The sequence below is a fragment of the Cryptomeria japonica genome, chromosome 7, assembly GCF_030272615.1.
Source record: "Cryptomeria japonica chromosome 7, Sugi_1.0, whole genome shotgun sequence".
In the NCBI taxonomy this organism is placed as follows: domain Eukaryota; kingdom Viridiplantae; phylum Streptophyta; class Pinopsida; order Cupressales; family Cupressaceae; genus Cryptomeria; species Cryptomeria japonica.
In genome coordinates this window covers 11,579,255-11,596,380 of record NC_081411.1, presented here as the reverse complement: position 1 = coordinate 11,596,380, position 17,126 = coordinate 11,579,255, and positions in this window count along the sequence as shown.

Genomic DNA, 17,126 nt, shown 5'->3' with positions numbered 1-17,126 from the left:
GTGGGCCGCTACCAGAGGTCCGACCTCCTGCCCCAACAACTAGAAGGATTTGGGCTTCTAAAACAAAAAGGTGCTAGTAAGGGCATCCGCTCGTGTGGCCATACATGCGGCACTTTCAGCTCTGTAAATACAGAAGGCTCCCAGCCGGTAGGGGTTACGCCCTACAAATGATCAAATAAATTTGATCAAACGGGTTTATGGGGAGACATAGTGTCGGTATGAACTAATCAGCACACGTTATCCATAGTTTTCACCATGAATACATTTGATTATAGTGGTTCGGAAGAGGTGGATTTTCCTCACTACCACTTGGGTCATTCTCTTCTCACTAGTAGTCCTAATGACCACACGGGAAGACAGGCCCTCTAAAGATTGAACAAAAAGAGCCTATTGCTCAAGACACAAAAGACAATGATTCAATTTTAGTGCACCAATTGAAGTGTTTGCTAGTCTATGAAAACAAGGCACACAATAAAAATCCAAAAACCCTTGCCAAGGATCTGCAACAAAGATTTATTAGTAGTTTGGATTGTTTGAAATAATCACCCCTTCCTGCAAGCACACAAGTTAGGTAAATTTTAGATCCAAAGACTTTGTGAAATAGGGGCCTTCAATAATGCGTTTTGTTGGCCAATTCAAAGATTTGATTCATCATAAAAAAGGAACACCTGTAAAATTTCAAGAGATTTCCAGAAATGTAAGAAAATCCAAAACATTTGCTAATTTGCTCCAAAAATTAATTTTTTATGAAAAATCATAAAAAATTCATATAAAATGCAAAATCAATCCAAAAAATCTAAAATTTTTAATGGAGAGTCTTTATGGTCTTCCAAACCTGCACAAAAAAATTTCTACAACAAATCCAAGCAGTTTGTGAGATATGAGTAAAATAATGCAAAACCCTAATTTTCAAAGATCTGATTTTTGAAGAATAATTTTGCATCAAATTTAAAATCAAAAATAACAGATCCTATGTATAATTCTGAGAGATTTCCAAAAATGTAAGAAAATCCGAAAAATTTGCTAATTTTCTCTCAAAATTAATTTTTTATGAAAAATCATAAAAAATTCATATAAAATGCAAAATCGATCCAAAAAATCTTAAATTTCTACTAAATCTTTCTGATACTTTTCCTGACTTTCACAAAAAAATTTATGTCAAAATTTGAAACGGTTTGTGAGATATGATCAAAATAAGGAAAAACCCTAATTTTTAAAGATCCAATTTTTAGGGAAATATTTTGCATCAAAATTAAAATCACAAAGAACAGATCCTATGTATAATTATGAGATATTTCCAAAAATATAAGAAAATCCAAAAAATTCTCTCATTTGCTCTCAAAATTAATTTTTTATGAAAAATCATAAAAAATTCATAGAAAATGAAAATGTGCTCCAAAAATTCTGAATTTTGGATTGAGAGCTCCTGATACTTTCTTCAACCTGCAAAAACAACTTGGTGTAAAATTTCCTAGCCGTTTGTGAGATATGATCGAATCTCTCCAAGATCTTGATTTTGTGTCCAAAACCCTAGCTGCACAAGGTTATTCTCCAAATTGTTTTACAAAATAGCAATATAGGGTTAGAAAAATCTGCAAAAAAAACATAGATCTAAGAAAAATCCATGTCCCACGGGGCGTGCCAAAATGTTTATGGTGAAAATGGATAACAATAATAACAATATTGAAAGGCTAAATGAATTCAACCACTAAACCCTAGCCTAACAATGAACAAAAATCCACCATAACATATGAAGATTACCTAAGACAATGCAAATCAAATGAAATCACAAAGATTATACCATCACATGTCCAATAGGGTTTTGATCTCCATTCTTCCTATCTTCATTGATCTTGCTTGATATATTTGCTCTCAGATTTTATATGCACAAGAGCTCAACAAAGAACGGAATGTGGTTGCAAGTAGGATCGTAGTGTAGTCAATTGCATAAAAGATGATTAGCATGAATGATTAGGATGATTGATTAGGAATGAATGATTAGGGTTTGATAATGAAGAAGGCATCTCCTTAAATAGAAGACACAATATGAAATGGAGGGATAAGATTGAGAGGTGTAAAAAGGAGGTCGGCTAGGATTAGAAGGTAGGTAAAGGAAATAATAAAATAATGAAAGGGGTAGGTAGTGTATGAATTAAGAGATGAACGACATGTGTCATGGGTAGAAAAAGCTGATGAATTAATTAAATAAATAAAGATTTATTTAATTAATAGAAGAAGTAGGATAATTAAATAAATAAAATATTTATTTAATTTAGGAAAGGGATAATTTAAATAAATAAATGTATTTATTTAAATGAGAAATAAGGCTAGAAGAGGATAAATGAATTAATTAAATAAATAAAGATTTATTTAATTAATAGAAGAATTAGGCTTAGATAATTAAATAAATAAAATATTTATTTAATTAGACATGACAATTTTAGGTGTCTACAGGCCTAACAATTGGTATCAGAGCTCAAATCTTGGAAAAGGGTTTAACTACCTAAAGAGAAAGATATTATCAATGGAAGGCTACAAACAATCTCAGAGGATTGTGTATCTGCAAGAAGAGTTGGATCATGCTAATCAAGTGATTGCAGGCATGCAAAGGCAAATGCAAAAATCTCTGAAAGTAAGAAGAAGATTATCTGATGACTTGTAGCATTCTCAAGAGTTAGTGGAACAAATTGAGACATCATCTTAGAACAGTATATCTGAAGAGACTGAAGAAATGATTGGAGTATTGCAAGAAAAGAACAAAGCACTGGCTGATCAAATAAAAGCAATGAAAAGAGAACATGAACATTGCAGCACACAAATGACTGAAAATCTAGATGCATTAAGAACAGCTGAGGATAAAACAAGAGATCTGCAAAGAGAGAAACAACAGCTTGAAGTCTTAATTTCTGATAAAAATGATGAAATCATAAGGTTGATTGGGATTCAACAAAATATGACAGATCAACTAGGTTATGCACATCATGAAACAATTCTGAAGAATGATGAAAATCAAGCATTAAAACTTGAAGTATCAAGGTTGACCGATGAACTTGAAACAGAGAAGAAATCCAAAGAAACACTGAAGAAGAGTTATGAAGCATCAAAGATGTTGGATGAGAAATTGAATACAAGAAGACCCAACAGAGATGCAGGACTCGATTACAAAGGAAAATATTCTACCGAGAAAGGAATTCATACTACCGAGAGAGGGGAATCATCAAAGCAAGCTGGAAACAGGAATAACATCAAAAGAAAGAAGCCTATTTGCTACTACTGTGGAAATCAAGGTCATACTACCAACATGTGCCAAATCAGAAAAGGTAAGCAACCGAATGTCACTAAGTCCAATGGTTATTGTTACAATTGCAATAAATATGGTCACACATTTAACCAATGTAGGACAAAGTTTGTTAACAACTATCAGAAGGCAAAATACAAAGGGTTTTGTAGAAACTGCAATAGATATGGACATAGTATTGAGAAGTGTTGGCTTAAGCAAAAGAACTACATGTGGTCTACACACCAAGAAAACACTAGAAGTTACCGAACTCACACAGATCCTTACCGACAATATGCAGCAATACCATGGGATTACAATACAAGGATATGGTGTGAATGTTGTGGAAGATATGGACATATTAGTGCTAACTATTTTATAAGGTTTGGAATGAACAACCGAAGATCATGGAGAAATTCTGGTATGACATGTTTTCATTGTCACAAAGTTGGACACTTGGCTGGAGATTGCAGAGATCAACCTAGAGGAGACACTGAAGAAATAAAAGGAAAATTACAGATGATTTGGAAAAAGAAGGAAATTGTGTCAAAGAAAAAAGCACCTTACCTACCGAATTAGGTGCACCTAGTCTAAATTAATCAGTAAAGGTATTAAGGGACTGCATTTTCTGGAGGTTAAAATCATAACAGTTCCTATTCTATTATGTACTAAATTCAAAATCTGCATAGTTAAGATGTATTAGTAAGTTTGAAATTCTATCAAAAGTACTTTACAGGAAACCTGTCAAGTCGGTGAATACAAGAAGCCTGTCAAGCTGGTAAATGAAGGAAATTTGGTTACTCGGTTAAAACAAAAAAAGAGAGTAAATCGGTTAAAGGTGAACCGAGTGCATTTAATGTTTTTGACCTAACCCGCACAAAGCCCGATAAGATATTTTGTGTACTTAAAAGCATTTTCGCGGTCATTCTCATTCACCAAGTTTTTGAAAAAGCAGAGCAGAGCGATTCCAAGGTGATCAAAACCTCATTCAAAGCAAATCCAAGGTATTTACATCAAATCTCAACATATTGTTAAACTGGTTTACCGATCTTGTTGCCATTATTTGCTAAGTATAAAGCATCTGTCATTTAAAATTTTGAAACCCTAAGGACTCTTTACTAGTTTTTTTAACTGAAATCCTAAATGGCACCCAAGATCCAAGATCCCGTAGTTGTCAAGAATGTAGAGAAGCCCTCACTGAAATACTCTTTGACTCCTAAAGTCACCTCCGAACCGGATGACAAAACTGCCTTTTCACTCATCCCGGACAGAGTATTGTTAATCGAAGATGTGAGATTCTTCACCAAATGCCGTGTTGAAGAACTCGGTCATGTTGAAATAAGAGACACCTATGGTGAACTATGTATCGATGGTGTATTAAACAACAAGTATGAACACATCAAAATCAAAGGATTGACTGAAGCCCTAACCTATCCTCGTGTGTTCAAACCCCAGTGGGTCAAGTTTGTTCTGAGCAGAGTTCATGATGATTTCATGTGGCTAGAAGAGCAACCATTTAAAATCACCAAGGAAATCATTCATGTGATCACCGGTTATCCTATCTATGATCATGCATGAGTTCAAAAGATGATATCACAGAAGGAATTGATCAGTTTAACCGGAGTAGAATCTTATTATAGAGGACTGAAATTGAACAATGTCACTGATGCAAAACTTAAGTTTTCCATTAGAGTAATTGGTTACTGTTTCTTCCAATCAACAAGGGAAAACAGTGTACCCTGTGTAGCAGTTGACATAGCTTATAAAATTGTGAAAAAGGGAATGAAAATCGACTTATGTGAAGTGTTACTGAAGAACCTGTTTGAGAATCTAAACACAATAAGGAAGCCAAAGAAGAACAACTCGGCAAATACACTAAATTTTGGTTCACTTCTTGTATGCATGTTTTTCTACTTTGAAAAATTCTTTCCATCAGTCGGTAAAGTAGTTTGGGAGCTACACTGACCAATCACCCATCAGATTAATGACTTCATCAAGAAGCTAGGTGATAATTTCAATGATATAATGGATGCTTACTTCAGTAAATTTCAAGAGAAAATGCACAATAGGTACCGGATTCCACCCCATCTAGTGGAGAAATATAAAGATGACATATGCTTTGAGGTAGACACTGATTACTGTTATGTGAATGTTGTGGAACCAAGAACTCAATCTTTGCCACCTATGGGTTACGAGATCGACTTTGACATCACACAACAGCAAATTGATGCATTTATTATATTACCAAGGCATGCTACCGAGTTGAGGTATGGAACCTATGAAGAAGTGAAGGGAAAAGTAAAAATGAGCATTGTAGTACCCAAAGCTACAAGAAAAGCAACAAAGATGATAAAGGTTTTAACGGAGAAATTCGGAGAAGATTCTTCCTCCATACCTATCAAAGGCACTCTTGCCATCACTGAAGAGGAATCAGAAGCTCAAGAGGTAGCTATAACAATGAGCGCCGAATTGCCTAAGGGTAAAGTGTTAAAAAGAAAGAAACAGGACACTTCAAAGGCCCTACTGACTCCTCCAACAAAGAGACCTAATACAAGAGCATCAACAGCATCACCGAGTAAGAAACAAAAGAGTGTTACTCCTCCCAAGGTAGCAAAGACATACAAGAAATCTACTCAGAGACTCATTTTGGCAAAAGAGTCTAGTGATACAGAATCTAAAGATGCCAACAAATTCCAGATTGTCAAGAGCAAGAAGGTAAATATACATAGTGTTGAAAACTTCTGTACCAATCTGAAAGAATATGGCGGATTTGGTTCATTTAGATATATCAAGTATGAAACTAGAAATAATGATGAGAAGAGACAAATTGAAGAAGTTGTCATCTGCACACTTCTAAATTTCCGGTTAGCTCCATTGGAACTAGTAAAGTCACTTCCAAATGAACTTTACTTGCATATTGATCATAGGTGGAAATATGCAATGGACTTAGAGAAACAAATCAGAGAAAGAAGTCTAGTCCATCTATTTCTTGATATGTCAGTAGCCGAAATAAAGGAACATCTAACAACCTATAATTCAAAATTTCTTGTCAAACAGAGAGCCTTAAAACTAATGAATGGGCTATATATTGACGTAGAAAATGAGACAAAAGCAAAATTGCAGGAAATCTTCAAAATCAAAGATGTCGGTGAACAATCTATAGTTGAAATCATTGATGTCACCGAGCACGATCCTAATGTCACTGAGCAAGGTCCTAATGCTACCGAACACGACCCTGCTGACACTATTCAAATAGATGAAGATGTCATGGATACGGAGGAACCAGAGCAGGAAATGATAGAAGGCACTACATATGCAAAACTTGTATCAAGTGAATCCATTTTAGAACAAGTTCATCCTTATCCACCGATCAATCCACCTGTCTCTACCGAAGCTCCTCAGGATACAGCACAAGGCACCGAAGGTCACAAGTCTACAACAGTAGAAGATACTACTCTAGAACAGACCTCTCAAGCACCTTCGAGCACTGAAAATGTTGCAGCTGAGACACTCAGTACCGAGACACCAAAAGACACCACAACGGCTATAGGAACCGACCAAAGTGTTATCTCTACCGAGAAACCTACCGAGGGTCATCAAGCCTCTCAAGCTATTGTCTTGGTCCAACCAACCAAAGGTAAAGAGAAGAAGGTGAAAAAGCATAGTTTGAAAGTTGATTTATCTAAACCAATAGTGTTGCCAAATGTGGATATATCAAAATTAAAGGGGCAAGCACTCATTGATTTCGGTGAACTATGCAAAGCAAAGGCCGAACAAGAAAAACAGATGGCCATACAAAAGAAGAATAAAGTACTTCAGAAGGTGAAGACACTGCTATCTGATATGCTACCTACAGCTATAGTGTCAACCGATGCAACCATCCACATTCAACTGGATGAACTCCTTAATCAAATAGAAACATCCGGAGTTGATGCATCTGAGTATTTGAGCAAGCTAAAAGACAAGGAGCTTACTACAAAAATGATAGAAGAGGTACAGAAAGCTCTAGCTATTGGCAAAGTCAAACTTGTCAAATTCATTGCTGAGTTGTCCCCTCAACTCAAGCACATTCTTTATTTATTTCAGAAACTCTGTACATTTTCTATATTCATTAAAGACATTAAGAATAAAACTAATGCAATTGAGAAAGAGATCACCGATCTCTCAAATAAGTTGACCCCAGAGCCCAATTCAGTTCAGAATTTTTATACCAAGCTTCAACAGCTCATGGCTCAACAATTGGAACTAAGAAATGAAGAACACAAGATCGGGATCGATATAATGACACTCCAGACATTATTCCTTCCTCAACTTTCATCCGTCCAAGAACAGATTAACCGAGCCACACGCCTATCTACTACACAAGAGGGAAGCACTCTTGATGGCTTAATATCACTATTGGCTGATATTCAAGCAAAAAATTCTTTAATGGAAAGTGTAAAGGATGCACTCTCTGTCACTCTCACTGACGCTCGGAAAAAGTGTAAAGGATACAGATCAAGGCACTAAAGGTCACAAATCTACAATAGGAGAAGGTACTACTCAAGAGCAGACATCTCAAGCACCTTCTGGCACTGAGAATGTTGCAACTAAGACACCAAGTACTGAGACACAGAAGGATTCTAAAGAGACTAAAAGAACCGATCAAAGTGTTGCCTCTACCGAGCAACCTACCGAGGGTAATCAAGCCTCACAAGCAATTGTCTTAATTCCATCGATGAAAGGTAAAGAAAAGAAAGTGAAGAAGCATAGTTTTAAACTTGATTTGTCGAAACCAATAGTGCTGCCCAATGTTGATATATCAAAATTGACAAGGCAAGCACTCATTGATTTCGGTGAACTGTGCAAAGCAAAGGCTGAACAAGAGAAGCAAATGGCCATTCAAAAGAAAAATAAAGTACTTCAGAAGGTCAAAGCACTCCTAATAGATATGCTACCTGAAGCTACAATATCAACAGATGCAACCATCCACATTCAACTGGATGAACTCCTAACAAAGATAGAAACATCTGGAGTAGATGCATCAGAGTATTTGAGCAAGCTGAAAGACAAAGAGCTCACTGCCAAAATGGTAGAAGAGGTACAAAAAGCTATCGCTATTGGCAAAGTTAAACTTGTCAAATTTATTGCTGAGTTGACTCCTCAACTCAAGCACATTCATTATTTATTTCAGAAACTCTGCACATTTTGTTTATTCATTAAAGACATTAAGAATAAAACAAAGGCAATTGAGAAAGAGATCACCGATCTCTCAAGCAAGTTGACCACAGAGCCAAATTCAATTCAGAATTTTTATACAAAGCTTCAACAGCTCATGGCTCAACAATTGGACTTAAGAAATGAAGAACACAAGTTCAGGATGGACATAATGACACTTCAAACATTATTCCTTCCACATCTTTCATCAGTCCAAGAACAGATCAACCAAGCCACATACCTATCTACTACTCACGAGGGAAGCACTCTAGATGGCTTAATATCGCTATTGGCTGATATTCAAGCACATATTTCTTTAATGGATAGTGTAAAGGATGCACTCTCTGTTGCTCTCATCGATGCCTGGACCAAGTACAAATCTATTTTTGACTAGTTACCACCCCTGGATGGAAATTAAGTTTTGATGTTTGTCAAAAAGGGGGAGAAATATGATACAGTCTTGGGGGAGAAATACAATATATTTAGGGAGTGATACAGTTTTGATACAGTATTGAGAGAATGATATAGTATTCGAGTATAGTATACAGGGGGAGTATACCGAGCAGAGTAAGCAGAGTATCAAAGAGGAGTATATAGAACAACAAGCAAAGCACAAGAACTGATCACCATGCATGCAAAATTAGAGTTATGTATAGTATATCGACAAGGGGAGTATATCTGATATATTATTTTATTGACTATTGTATATACTGTCAGTATAGTCATTTTGCAAAGTATATAGATTTTTGAGTTATAACTTTGAAAGTAGTTTTTGTCAAACATCTCAACTAATGTCAAAAGGGGAGATTGTTACTACTTATCAGATTGCCATTAGTTTTATGCCAAAGTTATACTATGTACTCTAGTCGGTTATCTATTACCAAAATATTCAATCGGTATGTACAATCTAGTCAGTTACAGAAGAAAGCAGTCACAGAACGTAGTATACACCGAGTTGTCTACCGAGTATCTTTAAATGTTTACCGAGTAGCAAAGATGACACACCGAGTTGATTTACACCGAGTGAAACATGTTACCAGATTCATTAAACCTGGACATGCATATGAAAACGTGTTACAAGATCGAGGCACATCTAACCGTTATCACATTGGAAATTGCACTTAAAGATTGTGTATGATTTTGAGGTTATCTAACCAATGAAATATTTTACATGATTATTCATTCAATAAATTGTGTTTGTGAGATTGAAGCAATGATTTGGATCACTGTCATAAGAGATCTATTTATACAACATGAGTTAAGAGTTAAAGGTGTGTGCATGGGTGTAAGAAGACTGTTACAGAGACACAGAGGTCACCGAGAAGGTTTTTAGAGAACAGTTGAAGAACAGAGTAAACAGAAGGGTTTACTGAGTTACTATATGGGTTACCGAGGTATGCTATAAGCAAGGTAATCTATTCTGAGCATATAGAATCTGCTATAACATTTCAGATGTAAAGTTGCAGATATTTGTAATGATTTTATTGTGATATTGTGAAGTTGTAAGAGAAACCTTTAACAAGGTAAAAGACTCTAATCAAGTCTATAAATTGTAAAGCCTCTAACCAGGTGCAACATTTAGATTAAATGTTGTAAAATCCTTTAGCAAGGTAGATCTAATAGATCTTGTTACTCCTAACAGGGTAAGCTATCAGAAATAGCTAATATGTAGCTCTAACTGAGCACTCTTTATTATTGTAGTAGTGAAGTTGTGGGTGCCATCCCCACCGTAGTTTTTCTCTCTAACCAAGAGTTTCTACATAACCAAAATATATGTGTTATGGAGTGAATCATGTATGATTGTTATCTATTTGTTTTAGCTTTATTTTATGTTACTGCACTATTCTGTTTATGCATAACAGTAAAGTTATTAATCAAAAAAAATTTTGGAGTACTAATTCACCCCTCCCCTCTCAGTACATTAGCTTTCCATATTGGGCCTAACACATTGGTCTACACCTCTGCCACTATAGCTACCTCTATGACCTCTGCCATCTCTTCCTCTACCTCAACCTTTGTTGTTTTGTTCTTGTTTCTTGTTTCTCTTTTCCTCCACCTTCAGTGCCAATTGATAGCACTTATGTATGGTGTTAGGACTTAACAAACTCAACTCCTCTTGAATATTCCATCTCAGACCATTCAAGTATCTGGCTACCTTGATGCTCTCATCCTCTACCACCTTGGATCTCAGACACAACTTCTGAAATTCCTCTGTGTAGCTGCTCACATCCAAGTCTCTTTGCCTCAAGTTTTGTCTCCTCTTATGCAACTGGATTTCGTAGTTTTCAGGGATATAGGTTTCCCTCACCTTGGCTAACATACCCTTCCAAGTAGCTATGGGGTTCTTACCCTCTTTTTTCCTCTCTTCTTGGATAAATTTCCACCAAGTTAAGGCTGCTCCTCTCAACTTGGACTTAGCTACCTTCACCTTTTGGGCTTCACTGAGTCCATCACACTCAAAGTTATTCTCCATTCCTTCGATCCATTCCATAACTACTTCAGGCTCCATTTTCCCATGAAAATGTGGCACTCCTAAATATTTTTCGCCTAAGGCTTTAATTTCTTTAAGGAAAGGTTCTTCGGGAAGAACAGGGTCTAGTTCAAGTATCCTATCCTCTTCTACTGATTATTTTCCCTTCCCTTCATTGACCTTAATTTCTACTTTCTCAATTTTATCCTCAACTATGTCCAATTTTCTCTCCAATTGTAGCAATCTTTCTCTCAAGAGTCTATTCTCTTCCTCTTGATCTTCTACCTTCTTGGCTAACTCTGCGTTGGTCACCATTCTAAGACTATTTTCTCTTACGGATACAGTGTCGGTCATCAACAAGTTTCTCTCCAAGTCTTAACTTGCTCTAAAACCACTTTGATAGGGAGAGTCCTAATTTACCACCAACTGGAGTTATTTGATGGTATAATCATGTTCTCTATTAGGGTCCATAGTCTTCTCCTATGTACTCCCCTACCAATCATTTTCTTTTTTCACCTTCCTCAATCTCACAAGGTAAGCTTGTTCACTATATCCTTGCAGGGGTGTAGGGTAGACAACACATGGTCTCTCTCTTTGTAAAACCACCCTTCATGTTTGGTTTGGCAAACTCTCTCCTTTCAATTACAAAAATACTAAGTTCAAGGGCTTATATCCTTTTGGATCCTCTTCCAGTTCTCAATAAATTTCTCCCCTACAAGTTATCTCCTTCACACTACTGACACCTAGCCGGACTATCACCAAGCTCGCCTAGGGCTAGTTTGCAGGATTAGCTAATGCCATCTCCTTGACTTCCACAAATGAAAACCTACTGTACATGATTGGCTCTGCTTGACAACCTCCAATGGTCATGTGAAGTTTCAAGCCAGAGCCATGTTGTTATTTACAAACAAAGAACCAAACCTGAAAGAGGAAAACTTATTTACAGATTTTGAGCTTATTCCTGGGTTCAACCCAGTAACTCGCAAAATAGACAAATGAATCGTTTACATAGACTACAATATGAACTTAAAGATTCTAAAACATTATTGCAATTCACAACAGAAATCAAACACTGAATGGAAACCAGAAAATAAACTTCTCTTTTTATTCAGGAAAACAGATGCATTCTTTGTGGCAAGTTATTACATTCAAAAACAACAACCGTTTTTAGATGCCTATTGGGTCTTTTATACATTCCTCCCCCTATCGTGAACTCCTCCTATTGGATAGGATTGATTTCATTACCAACAGTTTCTAGCGGTAACTATCGGACGGGTTCTATCAGAGCATCGGGGTAACATCCAAACAAGGTTACCGATGTCTGATGACAACCTCCAACTCTTCGCACTTTCTATTAGGTCATCGGGTGGCATGACATTGTTCTTTTTTGATGGTTGATGTCTCCAAAGTCGACCTCCTCCGCTTGCGCTTTGTTATCGGGTTATCGGGGTAACAAGAAAACACTCCTCCCAATACCCGATAACTCTTTCCCCGACTAGCACTTTCCTATCGGGTCCACGGGATAGCTTGAAACTCTGTCCACTTTCCTATCGGGTCTGTGGGATAGCTTGAAACTACTCTCCTTGATAGCCGATGATAATACTCTGCACCTTTGTTTTCTCATCAGGTCATCGGGGTAGTTTGAAACCACTCTCGCTGATACCCAATGACTCCGCTCCAAGCCAATGCTAACTCATCAGAGTAGGTTATCTCGATGCACTTATTGGACGCTATTTCAAACTGAGAAAACACACATTTGAACCTAATCACACCAAAATTGTAAAAACTTTTAAAATGCAACCAAAACTGGGTGCTCCTGCACCATCAACCTATTTTCTTTTGTCATTTTCCTTTCGTACGATAGCCCTAGTTTTTATTAGGCTTTTAGAAGGAACCCCTATTGTAGCTTTTTCTTGTAAGGGTTCCTCTGGTACAGGACATTTTTCTTTGGTGATATTCTGGAGGATGAGGGTTCAATAGGGGAACCAAGTTTTTCAATATTTTCAAAATTTCCCCGCTCTTGAGATGGAAGTGATTCCACTAAACCCACATTTTCTACCCTAAACCTTCTAATTTCAACAAATTAATTCCAAGACATTGGAGAGATGTCTCTCAAAGATATTCCAACCAACAACTTAATTAGACAATGATGAGAAACAAAGTGAGGCCTACCTTTCTGGGTTTATGTTGCGCTTATGGAAAGAAGGTTGTACAATATGTTCAAAACATTCATCCTTCTCCCATGGTGTAGATGACTCAAAAGATTGAAATGATGGGAATGCAGACACGAGAACCTTCCTTCACAAGTTAAATACTTCAAAACATATAATGCTACTTCTCTCCATTCAAGCGGAAGAGATTCTCATCTAGCTCCATGTCTATCTATTACTAAGGATAGGTCTCCCTGTCATGTAAAATTTGCCCTTGCACTACGTGCATCTTTAGATTCTGGGTAATTTTCTCCTCTATTGGCAACCCAGTTACTTCTACAATCCATTCCTTTGTCACCAAAACTCTCAAACCTTTTACCTGGGCTTCTCCATCTAAAAGTGTGCGGGTAAATTCCCTTGCAATTTTCTCATTAAACTTAGTCAACTTCACAAAATAATCCAGCCACCCACTATTGCTGAATACTGGCTCACATTCTTGGTCTTGAAGAAGGACTTCATTAACCTATCGGTTCATGATGAACAGGTGGACCACCCACATTAACCTATTGGTTCATGATGAACAGGTGGACCACCCATTGCAACAATAACACTTTCTATTCACTAATAGCATAAATTTGCCCAATTCTGCAATTGAAATATACTCAATATGCTCTTATTTGGTCAAAAGCCAGCTATAATTCTAAAATAACTCTAGGTAGACAAAAGGACAAAGTACAAAATATCACCTCAAACCAAAAATTTGAAAAATTAAAACTCAATCTGTGATGACATAAGAATTATCTGCTAGACTAATTCTTCATGTACTCCCCCCCCCCCCCCAACCTAAGGTTTAACAAGTGTCCACACATGTGGAGGATGACCTAAAAGGACACTATGCAAAATATCATAATGATAGCTAATATAGTTTAATTATATTCATGTAATAAAAAAAATACACACAAGCATACCTGACATTGCGTGATAATTCCTGCAACTGAATAAATTTATTATAAACAACATTGAGCCATCATGCATGGAAAATGAGGTGGAAATGAATGAAGAGAGTGGAAAGAAATGAGTGAATATAGAATGGAATATTTATTGCACAGAAATGTACTTCCACCAGATATGGAAGTATTTATTATGAGCATGCAGCAAAGATTTAGGAGGGAGAGGTAACAGCAAAGCCGTTGCCATTTGCTATAGGAATCTTGACATTTTCTGGCGTGGAGAATTGTTGTAGGAATTCATCCTTGTTAAGAGGCTTGTGATACAAGCGCAGATGATGACCATTGACTAATAATTTAAATTTGACATGATCAATTGTGGATAGTCAAACGACACCATTAGATAATGTTTCAGTTATCTCATAAGGTCCTAACCAACGTGTCTATGATTTTCCCAAGTTGTCTTTATACCTTGAATCATAGAGAAGGGCCCAATCACCTGGCTTGAATGATTTGTCTTTGATGTAGTGATCATGCCACTTCATGCGCTGATTTTGAATTGTTTATGTGTGTTGCGGGGATGACTTTCTTATTTCATCTAAGGCATTAAGATGTAGGAGCCTTTCCTCTTGTGCTGCAAAAACAGTTAAGAGCTACTATTTTGGTCAATATAGATTCAAGTTCCTTGTTAGTGATCTCTGCTTGTCCATTTGCTTGAGGATGATAGGGAGTGGATTTTTTGTGCCCTACATTGTATTCATTAACCAGGGCAGTGATCAAAGTGGAAGTGAATTATGCCCCTTGATCTATCACAATTTCTCTGGGAACTCCAAACCGAGTAAAGATCTCTTCATATAAAAAAAATTCTACCTTATTATCTCTAGCATACTTGAATGCTTTAACCTCAACCCACTTTGTGACATAGTCGGTACAAACACGAATGTATAACAGACCATTTGATGATGGATCAATTGGCCCAACAAAGTTTAAGCCCCATTTGTCAAATGGTGTAACAACCACTTGTGGATGTAAAGGCATTTCATTAGACCAAGTTGTTCTTCCCATTCGCTGACATCTGTCACATTTTTCCAGTATATTTGATTGCATCCTTGTGCAAAGTTGGCCAGTAATACCCTATAGTCAATATCTTGAGAGTTGTTCTCTTAGTAGAAAAGTGACCTCCACAAGGCTCATCATGACAGGCATGAAGGATATCATAAGTTTCATCTTCTCTAACACATTGCCTCATAACATGATTTGGTCCTGTATAAAATAAGCAATCTACTATCCATGAAAAGTTGAAACTCTTTTCTACCAGCAATTTTTTTTCTTTTGGCAAGAAAAGAGGAGGGATATTGTTAGCTGCTAAGTAGTTAGCTATGTCAGCATACCATGGACTATTCAAATTAATTGAAAACAAATTCTCATCTGGAAAAGAATTATCAATGGCTTCAAGATTGTCTAATGTTTGAATTCTAGACACAAAATTTGCCACTACATTTTCTTTACCTAGTTTATCTATGATAGTAATGTCAAATTCCTGCTTTAACAACAACCATCTTGCCAACCTACCTGCAATGGAACTTTTATTCATGAGGTACCTGATGGTTGCATGATTAGTATGCACAAAGATTTGATAACCAGTGATATAGTGCCTAAAATTATTGAGGGCATAAATGACAGCTAACCTTTCCTTTTCAGTGATAGCATAATTCAACTCTGGTCCTTGCAAATTTTTGCTGATATAATAAATTGCATTCTCCAAAACTCTTTTATTCTACCCCAAAACTGCTACTATTGCAAAATATGATGCATCTATATGAATGTGAAAAGGAAGAGACCAATCAGGTCCTTTAAGCATAGGGGCCTGAGTTAAAGCTCCTTTAAGTTTAGAAAACGCCTCTTCACATCTGTCTATCCATTCAAACTCAGCATCTTTTGTTAATAGAGAATACATAGGTCCTGCCATTTTACTAAAGTCCTTGATAAATCTCCTATAGTACCCTGCATGGCCTAAAAAACTTTGTACATCCTTTTGTTTTGGAGGGGGGCAGGAAGAGCAAGTATTACCTCAATTTTGGCTAGATCTACTTGAATACCTGTTTGAGAAATATGATGCCCCAACACTATTCCTTCTTGTATCATCATGAAGCATTTTTCACTTTTTAGGGATAAATTATGATCCTCATAGTACTACAACACTTTGGCAAGATTTTGCAATGCTTCCTTAAAGGTGGCTCCATAAGCAGTAAAATCATCAATGTAAATTTCCATACAATCATGGGATATATATAAGAATATACTGAGGACGACCCTTTGAAAGGCTGCATGAGCATTACATAAACCAAAAGGGAGAACTGAAGAGGCATATGTTCCCCAAGGGCAAGTAAATGTGGTCTTTTACTGGTCATCGAGAGCTATTCTGATCTGATTATAACCACTAAACCCATCCAACAATGAAAAGTATTGCTTACTTGCTAGAGAATCTAACACTTGATCTATGAATGGAAGTGGAAAGTGATCCTTTTTGGTAGCAATGTTGAGCTCCCTATAGTCCACACAAACTCTCCATTTCCCTCCTTTTTTTGGAACTATAACCAAGGGAGAAACCCATTGACTATCTGAAATAGGGTAAATAAATTCTGCATTAAGCAACTTTTGTAGTTCCTCCTTAACTATTTCCCTTAGGGCAGGATTAATCCTTCGTTGGGGTTGTCTAATTGGTTTACAATCTTCTCTTATATAAATCCTATGGGTACATAATGTAGGACTTAATCCCCTCATGTCATGATAATCCCATGCGAAGGCTTGATTTTGGGCATTGAGTAATTCCATTAATGACAATCTTTAATATGTTGTTAGTTGACTATTGACACTCAAATTTCTTCCTGGGGCAACTTCTACTTGAGTGATTGACTCAACATTAGATATTTTAGATAGATAAGAGGTTTGGATCTCCTGCGGTAATAGTGTATGAAATATGTATGTGGTTGCAGGAGAATCTAAAGAGCTTGTAGACGGAAGAAGAATATGCAAAGGACTCGCTAGTATACCCGATGATTGTTGAGCTACTCCATAATGATTTC